Below are 12,519 nucleotides of genomic sequence, written 5' to 3' on the forward strand. Positions count from 1 at the left end.
AACGGTCTTTATTTATTTATTTATTTAATTTTATCTACAAAAAATGAAGCAAAAATGTATGTTAGGTACAGAAGCATTCATTACACCAAACATAGTCTGGGTCTCAAGTGTAGTTAAAAATGTGGCTTATTGCACATATAATACGAATATAATTCATATGTTCACAAATATGAATAAACTTGGGACAAGCTTTAATAATTATTTTTGACTAAAATAATCTAAAGGTCTATTGCTTGGTCTTCCCAGTTTCTATACACACATAGCCAAACGCCAAGGGTGGTGACGGCTGAGACGCTGTGTAAACTATTATCCAAAGCAAATCTTGCACTACCCATGTAGCTGGAACCAAACTGCTGCTCTCCTGTATCTGCAGTGTAACGCCTGCGTCCCACACACTGAACAAATCGTCCCTCTAATGGGGCCCTATAAGTTTAAGCCCGGTGTACACAATGGCACACAGACTCTACAAGCATCTGAGGTACAGTGAGCTGTGAAGTTTCTGTTTTGCTCCAGTCTTTCTCGGTGTGATTATCGCAGAAGAGCTCCAGCTCTGTAAAGTGGCATGGCTGGGGAACATTTTCCCTCTGCTTGAGTTTCTTGGCTGCTCTTAGATACCCATCACCTGAAAGGCTGTGGTGTCAGCAAGCCAGGAAATGGGCTGCATCTTCTAACACAGGGCGTCACGACGCGGATACTGAACACCTTTGGTTGCCATACCACAAAGCAACAGAAGTTGCAAAAACGGGATTAGACACGACCGCTGCATGCTTCACCCAAGGCTGGTTCACCTGTGGGGCCAAAGAGACATTTGACTAGCAGCAGTGGTTTCAAACAGACAACATAGCTGTCCCGCGGCACATATGAAGCACACCTGACAAGCTATAGCGAAATGGCGCAGTGTATTGTGTGTCTGTCATAGCTCCTTCCTTTACTGCTTCTCACTCCACAGTTGTGTACTTCACCTAAATAACTTGTACATTACGCAGAACCTTGCACTTCATATGAAGCCAAGTTAAACGGCCCTTTTTGCCTGTCTGTTTCATTTTGTTTGTGTGTTTTGTTGTTTTTCACTCAGAGCTGAAAATTCAGCTTGCATGTCCAGGAGCACACAGGGCAATGGCCATTTTCACATGTCTAAAATGTAAATGCGCTGATAGATGTGGGTTATCTCTGCCTGGCAGAGTCCCAGTCCCGCTGGAGTGTGTTTGTTGAGGTGCTGTGGGACGCCTGTGCGTTGTATGCGCCTCTCTCTCAGTATGATTAGCATGCTAAAGCACCACCGATCAGGAGTCCATTATGTGAACTGTGGAGGGAAGCTCGCTCTCTGTCCCCTTGTTTACCGGTTGCCAGGACACCGAGAGAGCATCCGTGGGCCAAGAAGGAGCCTGTGCCAAGTGTGAGCAGTTCATTTGCTCTTTTAATTTCTGAATAAGCCCTCAATTGTTAATACAGTGGTTATCACCTGCTGTTGGTAGGGACGATGGCTTCCTTAACCATTAAGATGACGAACTGAAGGAGTGGTGAGGAAAATAGCTGGGGAAGGAAGCAAGGCTTGGGCCATGATAAAACATCGCATAGCCTGGTAATGCTGTATTACCAGGAGGCCAATCTGGAATGGATTGAAACTGGTATTACAAAATAGATGCACAGTGCTACTAATACCACTTTGTGGTATTTGGTTTTTGACCTGAACAACAGTGGCATTGTTTTACTTGAGATAAATTTTGTGTTTCCACTAAGGACATTAATTAGGGTGAATTTTCTTGTACTGCTGAAACAATATTGACACAATAATATTATATTGAAAATGAAAAGTGTACAGGCTCATGGATTAAGTACATAAACGCACTAAAAACAACCCATGGATGTAATGGCAGTTTTATTCATTTGCAAAGGGAGTAACTGATTTGACAAATGAATGATTGTGTAAAAATGAGAGCGAGTGCGAATGTGTGTGTGAGAGAGAATTTAGTGTATAAATGTGTGCTCTCATTGTTACTCAAGTGCTTGATTCCATTACATGGAGTGCCACTGCGTTTGTCTGGCAGGCCATCAGCAGCCAGAGGATCTGAGAAACATTTCCAGACAGTAGCCCCTTCTAAAGACAGCAATCATCCATCACTCACACTGACCTAGCCCTCTCCTGCCATTCTCTTTCACTTCATTGTGTGCACATCCCTTGACTAAAGAACCTAATTCAATCCATCAGCTTTGTTCACGTCCCATTCCGTATCACGGAGCATATCCAGAATGACTGGGTATATCCACAATGACTATTTACAGTAATTATTTGCCCTCTCTGGGCTTAGGCTCTGCCTTAGGATCTGGCGGAAGACTCAAGCAGAAGATGGCGAATGGAAGACGATGCCAAGCATCATCCAGAGCAGATTTCACACCCCGCCTTTCTGACAGACCTGTCGGGCCAGAAGGTAAATTTTCTCTGAACAAAAACACAGTAGCAAAAAACATGCATTCAAATAAATTGTTTCATATATGCAACCAGATTTTGGATATGGTAAGCTGTGCATGTTGCCTAGTGAATTATCGTACGTGATCGCAGCCTGTGCATAAGAATAGAGAAACATTTCTTCTTCTCGCAGCATGAAGGATGACACAGCAGTATGGCCTAGTGTTAAGTTAATCGGTTTGCTGTTGCATCCCTTGTGCTCCTGATATTCATTTCCAACACACAGGGAAACTGGAATGCTTGTTTTCTTTGAACACCTACACAGGTATCTAATTAGCTACAAACCCATTTGGAGAGAAAAAAATAAATGTTTGCTAACAAAGAATAAAAGTGTTGTGTTATCAAATTTAGGTTCCCATTCAACCTCCATACCCATTATAATCTTATGAATCGCATAATGATATCAGCACTCCAACTGTGAGAAGAGTCACTGTCTGCTTGGACCTCCCCCCCCAATCAGTGTATGGGGACAAAAGTCACTGCAGAAAAACAAAAGAGCAGGAAACCTAAGATGGAGGGTGTGGGAATGGCATTCACTCTGTAAGTTCGCATTATGTGAAACAAACAAAGTCCTGTGGGGCGTCCACATGCAGACAGGGTTGCCGTGGGGTGTTCACATGCAGACAGGGTTGGTGTGGCCCGCCACAGCGGTGTGAAAGGCGAGGACTGTGCTGCTGAGTGAGGAGACCACGTGGAGGGCATAAAGAGTTAACGCCGACAGCTCAACAATGGCCACTTGGGGAGATGTGTAGGGGGCAGGGCACATGAGGGACAGTCCTAAGGTCAAGGGCACCTAAGGGAGTTCAAGTTCAAGGCCATTGTTACTGTCTGGCATGTAAAAGAAGACTCACACACACACACACACACACACACACACGCACACGCACACACACACAGACACACGCAGACTCAGACACACCCACGCATGCCCTCACTCTTCCCAAAACGGAACTCCATTCACATCCACCTTTGCTTTGTGGAGGAGGAGAGAGTACTGCACAGTCAGCTCATTAACTGCACTCAGCACTAATGTACAGGGACCTGAGGTGTGCATCCGTGCATGTGAGGAAGTTTTCAACTTCCTTTTATGACTTGTTTCTTAAATGTGTCCAACAGTAATCTATGATAGTTGTTCATATGGCCTTTAAAACCTCAGAAGAAGAGGCCAATAACACCAAATAAATGAAGCTGCATTTTATATCTGTTATTGGTTTATATAGTGCATCACTATCAATTTATTTTACTTGGATATATTGATATATTTCAAAAGGGAGCAAAAGAGATCAATTACAAAATTAGAAAATAGTTAAAATATAAAGACTAAAAAAATAATTAATTATCATCTTAATTTAACTTAATAAATTGTTCTGGGTGGAAGGATGTTTGTGTATGGGATGTAAAAGGTTTTGTAAGATGTACTTCTGCTTACATCATTTGTATGTTGTGTCAGAGGCTCCATCTTACCAGAGGCCATTTTTTCTGAATGATTCTTCCTCTTTAGATGAAGGTTAGGCAGACATCTTTACTGTGATGTGCCTATACAGTAAAAGACACATGCAATCACACACAGAGGCACACACAAACACAGACTCACACTCAGAGAAATGGAGGCAAACACTGGGTGGTGGTGTGCTGCTGCTGGGATTGGGCCCTGTGCCAGGCTGCGCCTCTCCATCACTGCCTCTCGTATTCCAGCTTTCATGCTGCCTTCTGGTTGCCTTGGCAACTGTGATGGCACCGACTCAGACAGGAGAGAGGTCTGCAGCAACTAGCAACACTTACATACACACAGACACACACACACACACACACACACACATCATGTCTACATTCAATGATTTCTACAAAAATATTATAGCAATACAGGTAATAATTAATATTAAAACAATATGAATATGGTCTAATTGTATAGCCATATACAGTGTGTTAGTGTGAACTAAGAATTATTTCAGATAGAGACTCTGCATTAAAACTACATAGATCTGACATCCTTAAATTGTATATATATGCAACATATAAAATGAACTAGTATCAGCATACTCATAAATGCCTGACCCTGACACTGATTGACAAGTTATGCAACAGACTAAATAATAATCATTGCACAGCAATTGCACAAAGCCAAATCATATGGCACAAAACCAAATCATATGACACTTGATCTCAGTTGTATGTGTTGCAGAGCGGCTGGTCACTTGACCTTTCAGGGTCCCTCGTCCTGTGGGGGCAGAATAAAGAGCAGGGACCTGAATTTACCCTTCAGCTGTCAATCAAGTCAAGAACAACACCCAATCAGAGGTGGTTACTGACAAGACTCTCAACACGAACGCAGCGTGATGCAATGTAGCACCTGACCTCTCCCTGCTAGAAGCCACCACGTCCAGGCCTGCTGAGAGCACCTCATTCCCTCCCACATCCTCACACCCCAGAAGAAAAGGAGAATAGACCACTCTGGATTTTGAAATGTATGTGGGGGATTTGGACTACAGCCACGTCACTGTAGTAGCTGTTACCTCTAAAATATATGTATGTCGCTTTGAGCAAATAGGTAAAATCAATGGTACCTCCCAATGCTGCAGTGTTACTAAGCCCTGCAAACTTTAATGTTTCCTCTGCAGTAGCACACCTGATCGAGATCATCAACTAGTCGCAGAGCCCTTTACAAGATTCCATTATTCAGTTGCAATTCAGTGTAACTATTCTGTCAGACAGCAACTGAATATGGTACAGTTTTCCTGACAAATAAAAAAGAAATTATGAAAAATGTGCAAACAAACTCCTCAGTACTTGATTATAGATCAGAAGATCACAGCACAACCTTAAATATAATACATAATGCCAGATAGTTCAACTTCAGAGAATGACAGAGTCTGGTCAGGCACAAGAAGAAGCATACTTATATTAGTCTATTCCACAAATAAAGTACCTCTGGGTAAATTTATCTGGGTTATAATCTCGACACACGACATTCAATTAGCATATGGTCACATCTGTCAAACCATGCTTCTCTCTGTGCAGTGGTCAGGGAGAAAGCCATCCTGGAAGCCATTCGGATCTAGTACTGTCAGAAACTGGTCACAATTGGGAAATCTAATGTATCACATATGGCTTCAGGATTAGTCGTGTGAGAGCCCAGACACAGACAGGAGTGAGACCTGTGGGCCACTTTTAGGGGTTAGGAGCTCTTAATTAAAGTGCAGTCATGAAACGCGATGCAGACAGACCAGAGAGCTAAAGAAAGGCAAATGAGATGAGGTCCTCCAGACTGTCTGGGATAGAGTGTGGGAGTGTGTCTTCCTGTGTGAATGTGTGTGCGTGTTTCTGGAGTGGGGGATCTGGGAATTGACTGTCTCACCACCCCTCCTCTAGCTATAGACATGTATGTGCATGCGCACATGTACAAGCACACGCGCACACACACACACGCACACACGCACACACACACACACACACACACACACAGTACAGGGTAAACTACAGACAAGCTGAGGATATGGGACCCGCCATCGCCTTCACAGCAATTTTCTGTCGCCGAGTGACAAAGAGTGGGGGTCAGAGGTCAAATAAGTGTGCTTGGATGGGTGGCTTTCTCATGCTAATGTACGCACTAATGCACCCACAGTTTGATGAGCAGGAAGTTTTGGGTGTCTCTGATTGAACTGGTGTTCTACTCTAAATCTGAGCTGTCTGTGTGTGAGAGCACATGTTCAGTATAGTCAGCAGAGCCAGTCTTAGTATGAAGAGCAGTAGACTGACCTTTCTAGCTCACAATCATAGCCACATCCCTGGATTATCATGATCAAATAGAATGTTTAAAAAGTCTTATTTACATGTTATTTGCAGAATGATAAAGTACATGTGAATGTTCTATTTATTAGCATTTAGGATGAGCCTTTATCATGTCACATGATCAGCCACCACAGTCTTATGCATGCAGTAATTAACTTAAGCCTCAATCGTGCCTAGATTAAAGGAGCCATCATGGTCAAGACACACTCCTAGTCTGTTAGATTTCACACTGATAACAACGCTGTCTCTACCTGTCTTATAATTTTTGGAACGGACGCAAAAATCAAGATTTCAAATTTCCCACTTCAAAAACAGTTTTGAAATTATAAGATTGACAAAACTATGAACATAAAATTCACTGTTAAGGGCACAAAACATCACAAAAGGTGTTTAAGAAAGTAACACGGGCATTATATCAATGTCCTTTTTGCTGTGTTGCAGCTTCTCTTCTTAAAACAACTGATTTATTTACCATTGTGATTGTAAAAACCGGGTTGTGGATTTCATACATGACCGCCTGTTTTAAATTTCCCAACTGCAGTGTGTCAAAAAGGTCTTTGAAATACAGCGCACTTCTCCTCTGAGCTTGTGGTTCAGTATTAATTTCATCTCTTCGAGCTGGCAGATTCACATGGACAAGGATGATGCTGTTGCTTTCAGAGCCCAAACAGATTTTTTAAACAGTTATAGCTAGTTTCTAGTTCTCTATAGCTAGTTATTTGGCCTGAAAAGATGTTAAAGTCATTTCCACAGTTTAATCAATCTTAAATACTATTCTTGATTGCACATAATATTAATTGCAGTGCTGTGTTGAACATTATGTGTATTATGCATTATTGATTAGGAAATAATAATTGATTTCAACAAAGTGGAAGAATCCAGACATTTTGAGGGCCCCCTAAATTTCAACCACCTTTCCTTATACTTCTGGCATCAGCATGGCCGCTGTGTTGAAATGGACCTACACTACATTGATTTTTTATAGGTTTCATCAATGTACAACCTTTCATGCATATTGAAGAATGACTGAGACAAGCCAGAAAATCAATTTTCTCATAACTACTTGGAATGTTAATGAGAGTGAAAATGACAGCTTTGGAGATGTTGCTGCTTTTCCGTTGCTGAGTTTCCAGATACCATTACTGCACACATTGCTACTCAAATGCAGCGCCACTTTAGGACACCAGAACTAATATACTGGGCTGTTTTGTGGCGTTGATAGTCTCTAGTATGATAAATAGCCTACCATGCACATATGTCATTCCTCATATGAAAATATTAAAACAGTCACAGAATACAGGGGTAGAGAGAGAACACGCAACACAACAAAATAATACAACCGCACGTCAGCCCACACACGCGCACGCACCAATGCAAAATGAAAATTATTTAATGGTCTAATTTGCGTTTGTCATTACAATATGCTTCCAGTGTCAGTAGACAGTGTCGCCCACGGACGGTGGATGCTAATATAAAAACCCAACAGGCTAAATGTAATTATTTTTTTAAGGTGAAGCTAATTACAAACAAGATGACTACTTCATTAGACTGCAGATTTTGCGTTGAGGTTATGAGGCACCTCTGCAATATACTATTATCGGAGCCTGTGCCGCGAATTAAGAAGTAGTATCTTTATGTGGTGAAGGTAGAGCAGTCGTTTGGAAAGAACATGTAAATCCATTAGGGCCGTGCGAGGACGGCGAGCAGACTGGCCATTAATTAAAGCCAGGCGGTGACGTCATCCGCGGCGAACAACAAACAGGATCTCTTGTGCTAGACCTACAGACTCACATAGTTTTTCCTTTCATAAAAGACACCGGGTTTCGTTTGCCCCCACACGGGAACCCGTACTCGCAAGCCGGGGGCGGGAAACAAAAGAATAGCGAGATCATACTGCACAGTTTCGCTCATATTTGTGCCAACCAATCACAAACCAGGAATGTCACCTCTATTGTAGAATTGAAGAATACAAGCGGAAACACTGATCTCTAAAATCACAATTAAAACTCAAACAATAATAGCACAGAAACTTACAGCTTTAATTAACTTATTTTAATGTTTAGATCGACATCCTACACGATAGTTAATTGTTTCCTTTTATGGGTTTACGAATTATTTGTAGATTAAGAAGTTAAAACCTTCTAGGGAGGTTGGTATGTCCAACAGCCCAGTTTCACAAAATAACCCTTTTATTAATCCTTTATTTTTTAATTAATAGATTCAAGCTTCCCAAATTACTACAACATGACCACGTTTGAGCGTGTCTGTAATTACCCTAATAATTAAAGAAGGCTTATAGGAATATGATTAAACGAAATAAATAACAACCTTGTTAATAAATACAACCCTGAAGTGGTAAAGAAAGGGTACTTGGCATATCGCGTTAACCGAGTCTAGTCTGATCGTATTTCTTGGTGTACAAAACATGGGCTGGAATTCAACACCCTTAGTTACAGGCTCTTTACCACAATTACTCTATATTAAAGCTTCCAAAAACGTCTGATATTATGTCAGGAATGTCCAGAAGATTCAGTGACTCTGATTTAGCTGATTTAAACTTTTCCATTCTACAACTATCATGAAAAAAAGAGTATCATATAAAGAGTTTAATTGCGATACTGTTGTTTTTAAGTGATTTTCTTAAGGTTTCGTTTTTATCTTACTGGACTAATGTATATTTTAGTCTTTTTGTTTGAGCAATTTGAGTAGCAACGTCTTTAAAGCTTAAAGTTCTTGAAAACGTAAATGTTAGGCTACTGTTAAATTAACAAAAGAAAAAAAAACATCCATATATGATGTAAAATAGATATTTTATTTTTTTTGTAGAAAACCACTTTCTTTTTAAAATTAAATAGTTTATTCTAACAAAAGTTCTTGTAAACATTTAAAATATTTTGCCTGAAATAAAAACGTGATGCTCTGAAATGCCGTCTCATACACGACCAGCCAAACGGGATACTTTTTGGTTAAATGTAGCAAATTGGAATGCCATACAAACTAGCATTGAAATATTTAGCCTCGATGAAAATAATCAATTATTGCCAGCGTACGAGCAGTCATTTGTTATAACTTGCCAAATGTTGCATGGAGTCGCTCTAGCTTGGCTCAGTGAAGAGGCAGTGGATGCTGGAATTCTTTCCTGGAATATTAAGGGACGCTTACGGCTGTAGGCTCGCCTTGTATGCCGTTTTACCGAAGCTCTTGTCTACTGAGGGGTAGCTAATGAGAGACGACAAGCCACTGGTGGAGTGACGATAGGTAATTGGCATGGAGTCGTGGGAAACTGTAAACAAACAGCTGCCACTGGTATTTTGTTGTTTCTCAGCTTCTTCTCATGAATAAATTCCAAGCAGCCAGTTGGCACCTGGGATGCACCGCAGGCCTGAATAGCAGTCTTAGGGATTAGCAGGCCCAGCGGCTCTAGGTTATCTCTAACATGTTCTTAATGTTACTATCATAAGAATGTTATGTCACTTCTTACAGGTTATCTTCTAACGTAACACATTTTTGCAGTTTGACCTCATGGTTTTAGAAGGCCTCTACATTAGACTTGGAAAAAGAGTGATGCAACGTTTAATACGACTTTTGATTTAAAAGCAGTGAAAAATGGCTTTGTTAATGTTGCTGATTAGACAAGAAGAAGATAATTTACATGTTTGTTTAGTATTGGTTATGTGTTTACATAAGCAACATGGAAAACACCCATCCTCTATTTATAAGATGCAAAATGCAAGAGCATACAGTCTTAAGTCAATTATTTTAACATGATTGTAAATCATGTAAATTCATGAACTGAAAGACTTCTGTAAATGCCGTCCAGCAGCAGTTATTGGGGGTAAATCTATGAAAGATGCTTTTAAGTTCAATGGGAAAGGACCTGGCCATAATTGGTCATAAGGTGGGCATTAAACATTTTGGAGGGTCCCCTGGGGTCCACCCTCAGGGCAGACTCCTCCCTCAGTACACACCAATATCTTTGTGACCTGCTTGTCATTGCCTAACAAGGTCAAGCCTTCAATTAGTCTTGGTTCAGAGGCCAGGAAACTCACCACTAACATATGGTTGAGTAGGCTCAGCAACAGGTCCATAGCAGTTCATATAATCTTTCACTTGTGTCAAAATAAAAATGAACACTTTCATGATTTGGTTTAGGTCATTTTTTTGTTAGGAGAGCTAAGTTTCAGAAAGGAAAAAAAAAAAAAGATTGGATTCTGTGGATTTGCGTGCATTACCTAAGGAATTGTAGTTATGAAAGTTTCATACATCTCTGAAACTAATTTAACTAATCTATGGAAACCACATTACCATTTTTGAACATTTAACCCTCATACAGAACCATGGCAAATCTGCTGCATTTAACATAACCCCAAACAGGAATACATAGAATGATTTCTTCTCTGATGTCTTTGGCTACTTCTCCCAGCTCCCAAAATCTACATGGATATATTAACAACTCTTTGTTCTCTAGTGCCCCTAAATTACATCATTTGTGCTTCATTTTAGCAATTTGTGGTTTTTGAGCAGAAAGTGCTAAGGGACACAATTGAGGCAATGAAGCATATTCTGCGCATTCACTTCTCATTGAACATCGACTGCCTGGACTTTCTTCCTTTGGTTTCTTTCATTCCCTGCAGTATTTCTCAGATGCTAATAATAGACTTGTCCATCAACTGTCCCCACCCTTGGAGTTAATTGGTGCTGCGTTTTTTCGGGCCACGCTCTGAAGTTTGGGGCGTCATTAGATCAGTGGTAGTTCACTCCCCACCTGCCCTCTATCTGCCCCCCCTGCCAGGTCAGTCCTGCCCCTCAATACCCTGCACACCCCCTATGGACTCTCTGAGAAGACTAGCCTATACCTTTTCTCACCAAGGCTTAGGGCTGGGTAATCTCCCAGGGTTGATTTTCACTTGCCACAACATGCAGAGATACTTAAAGCAAAAACGTATCTTTATATTAAAGTCAGATAGATTGAATGTCCTGAATTTCTATCAGGAAAATAGGATACAGACTAACAGATCTATAACCTTCATTTATAAAATGGTTGCATATGTTTTCACTTATTAAATGGCACCCCAATATTGATATTAAAAATGAATCTTCAAAGATGAAAGATGGGAAAGATTTACCCCAAACCCATTTTGGAGTTAATTGTGTACTATCTTACATTATACATTTGCTGTGTTGGTCTGAGCAAAAAAAATCACACTAAGTATTCATTGTTATTAACAACCTGCATGATGTTTGAAGCAGTCAATTATGATTCAGTTGTTGGAATCCCACCACTAAACTTTATTTTATACTTCATATCTAAACAACCAAGGGCTCTGACATTGCCACCCAGAGGGGTTTGTGTTGCCTTTTAGTGTCTTGGCTCCTCTCAAGGTTTCTTCCTCATGCTCTTCTTTGCAACAGTTACCACTTTCTTTGAGGATCAGGCTTCTGGAGCAGGAATTCTGTAAAGCCGCTTTGTCACAATGTCTATTGTAAAAAAACGCCATATAAAAAAACTGAATTGCATTAAAGTGTCTACACTAAGCAACAGTCGTGACATGACTTCCCAATGCTGTCTGTCCCATAGTGATCCATACTGATGCCCCTAACAGAGGGCCTGATGCTCCTTTTAGGGCTGTTAAGATGGACGCTTCTGCACATGAGAGCGAGCAGAAAGGCACAAAGGCCCAGGCTAATGAGGCCTCAGTGGAACTGGCACAAATAAAATGCTTGGCATCTTTAGGCAAATGTCGCTCTCCCTACCTCGCTCTTGCTCTCTCTCTCCTTCTCTCTCTTCCTCTCTTCCTCTTTCTCCTTGTCTCTCTCAGTCTCTCTCTCTTTCACCTCCCCCTCTCCCTCTCTCTCCCCCTCGCTTTCCCCCCTGTCTCTATCTATCCCTCTTCTTTTCTTTCTCTTTCTTTCGCTCTCTGCTGTCCTGTCTTCTCTCTTCTCTCTTTCTCTCTTTCTCCCCTCCTCTCCACTGGCCCCTACCTCCGGACCCATGGCTTCTTGGCAGTGTTGCTGTTCTCTGTGTGCCATCTCGGGAAGCGTCACTTCCCCTGCTGCTGATGGAGCCTTTGAGTCTGGAGAATAGGGGCATTGTGGGGAATTGTGGGTCGTCACTGAAGTGGGCGTCCGTTTGCTCATATGCAGGCCCCTCACACACGCGGAGACAGCTCAGAACTGAGTGCCAATGACGGTTCTTAAAACTTCACAGCTCTAAAATGACCCCTCGGAGGAAGTGGCGATGTGTGCGTCTGTGTGCAAGTCAG

The 12,519-nt window shown here is 41.4% G+C and overlaps 1 long non-coding RNA gene across 2 annotated transcripts; it reads right to left on the reverse strand.

The window, feature by feature from the left end:
• Positions 1-3: 3 nt before the first annotated feature.
• Positions 4-9,440, reverse strand: LOC113589607. Of its 2 annotated transcripts, none has more exons than XR_003412004.2 (3): positions 9,307-9,440; positions 3,932-4,244; positions 4-788 (listed from the first exon to the last, which is right to left on the reverse strand). It is a non-coding gene; the product is annotated as an uncharacterized LOC113589607 (long non-coding RNA). The 2 variants fall into 2 exon arrangements; XR_003412003.2 differs by lacking the exon at positions 4-788 and adding an exon at positions 796-3,260.
• Positions 9,441-12,519: the final 3,079 nt, after the last annotated feature.

Source organism: Electrophorus electricus, chromosome 10 (assembly GCF_013358815.1).
Source record: "Electrophorus electricus isolate fEleEle1 chromosome 10, fEleEle1.pri, whole genome shotgun sequence".
Taxonomy (NCBI): Eukaryota; Metazoa; Chordata; class Actinopteri; order Gymnotiformes; family Gymnotidae; genus Electrophorus; species Electrophorus electricus.